The 2,370-nt window shown below is 36.0% G+C and overlaps 1 long non-coding RNA gene across 1 annotated transcript in view; it reads left to right on the top strand.

Annotated features, from left to right (window-relative positions):
• The window catches only part of LOC108447660, a 282,151-nt gene that overhangs the window by 193,012 nt on the left and 86,769 nt on the right, over window positions 1-2,370 (top strand). The window lies entirely within an intron of this gene.

Raw genomic sequence — 2,370 nt, 5'->3', positions numbered from 1 at the left:
GGCAGAGTTAGAAAGTGAGCAAAATACATTCTGGAGATGCATTTTTGGCAGCTGTTAAAGTTTAGGGTAAGTTAAGATTGGTTTTGGGTTAATTTGAAGAACTGGAGCAGTTTTACAATTTAGAAACAAATTTAGTTTCTGTTGTTTGAATTCTGGACTACTAGCTTTTTAGGATTGATTATCTACTGTTTAAAAAATAAAATTGCATAGTTATGGCCAAATTTCATTACATTAGCTGATAATTAATCCAAACATTTGTGTAAATATCGAGAGCAAATACAATTCAAGCAAACTGAAATTTGCTTATTGTACAGTCAAGATTTCATCATCTTGGTGCCTAGAAGCTTGCCTCTACTTACTTTTGCTGGGGGAGACATCTGATGAACATGATCTTTAATTAGTAGTATTCCTAAGCCATTTTTGGAGCCCTCAGCATTATTGTAACACTGCAGATTTCTTTGTACCTGGCATAATTGCAGGCTTTAGAATACACCATGATGCCCCTGTAAAAAGGTTTCCCCACCTGTAACCTTTTCATGTTTCTGTGAGCTACTAGCTTAATTTTTTTCAGCAGTCTTTTCATATTCGTCTTCTCAAATAAGCTTTTCCACTTTGGAAAAATGGATTTTCACTCCATTCCACTGTATTTTTAAATGTCCTGGTTAGAAATGTCAGCCTAGAAGGATCTTTCACCTTACCTTTGATTTTGTGTTTACAGTGCTTGCCACCTTAATTCTGCCTAGAAGAAATTAATTTGAGTAGGGCTTTATAAATACTGAAGTGGCCTGAGCTGGCCCCTCCCATTGTAGGAAGTTCTGCCAGTAAGGCAGTAATTCTGCTGCAAATCAAGCGTGAGCTATTGAGATATTACTGTCCACTTGTTTCAGTGAGAAAAGAAAAAAACCTGACTTTTCAAGATACTTTTTTGAGGTGGGCAATCCAGAAAGCATAGACATTAAAGCAGTAGTTTTAAAAGGAAGGGTCGCTGAGAATGTTGTGGCATGGTGTGATAGAATGGAGAGTAGGATGAAAGGTGTTATAGGAAGGGATTAAAAAACCTTCTTGTGTATATATCCTGAACCAGGGAGGGCAGTGGTGGAGGGAAGGATCAGCATCAGTCATCCAATTTGGATTACAAGATATATGTAGCATGGAGATGATCAACCTCTGATTCCATTGTATTCTGAGCTGCAGTTTTTCCTCAGAAATGAATCCTTTGGGGAATTAAAGGCTGCACAGATCCTGTTTTTCAAGAGTCTTCATTCAATATGTTGTTTACAGGTCTTCCAGCAAGTGGTAGCTTAGTTTCTTCTTGCAGTCATTTCTTTATATAAGAATATATATATAATAAAAAATAAGCAACAATGTTTTTCACAAAGGTGGTTGCTTACATCTAATTTTATGATACAATGCTTACATACTTGAGAAGTGCTACATGATTTCCCGAGCAAACATTTGGTGACCAAACAAAAGACAAAAATATACTCTTATCACTCACCAGAAATGAAAATGAAAGCATAAAAATGACATAATGAGAAAATTTGCATAAAAGTGGCATAATTAAACATTTGCAGAATTTCTGTTACTTTGTTACGAAACTCTAAAAATTATGTTAATGGTTTGTAGACGTACATTCATGGCATATATCTGGACAAACAGCATTTAACATCAAAGTTTAGTCCAAAACAATGAAATTCAATGTGTAGTGATAAATACAGTGCATGTTAGATGGATTGAACATGTTGCAATCAACATAAATAGCCAAATGCATAAAAGATGCTTCTTAATTCTCCATTTTACAGTGTGTACTGCCTAACAAAAGAAGAAAGAAGAGACATAAATTGATGCTAATCCAAGCAGAGGATGAAATGGGTCATCTTGAAATATGGTTGATGGGCTAAAAACAGTCATTGTGAGATAGAAATGGGTGCAAAATAGTACAGGCTGCAGGATGCTATTTTGCAGAAATGAAGTAGAAGCATCAGTGTCAAAAGGCACACCCACGCATAAAATGTCTCCAGCTTCTGCACTTAAAATGTCTAAACTGCAAATTTATGGAATTACATAATCTTGATTAAGTGAAACTGCTGTAATAACTGTTCACTGGATCACTAATGGGAGGACTTGACATAGGGTTGTAAATCATTTTACAGTTAAAAATGCATTTTGTGGCTATCTGTACATTAATCTATAGGTTTGCATCTCTTTCCTGTGAAATTTTGCAGATTTGCACGTTCCCTGCTTTTCAGCCAGAGTTTGATGTGTGAAAATTTAGTGGGAAAGAGGAAACATAAACAGTTGATAAGCTTGGCTCTTCTGTCAGCTCCTCGCAGCACCCTAAGTGAGCTAAGTAGCCTATCACATGGTGCA

Source organism: Corvus brachyrhynchos, unplaced genomic scaffold, assembly GCF_000691975.1.
Source record: "Corvus brachyrhynchos isolate BGI_N302 unplaced genomic scaffold, ASM69197v1 scaffold106, whole genome shotgun sequence".
In the NCBI taxonomy this organism is placed as follows: Eukaryota; Metazoa; Chordata; class Aves; order Passeriformes; family Corvidae; genus Corvus; species Corvus brachyrhynchos.
Note: the sequence above shows the minus strand (reverse complement) of the source record. Positions and strands in the feature narration are given on the sequence as shown.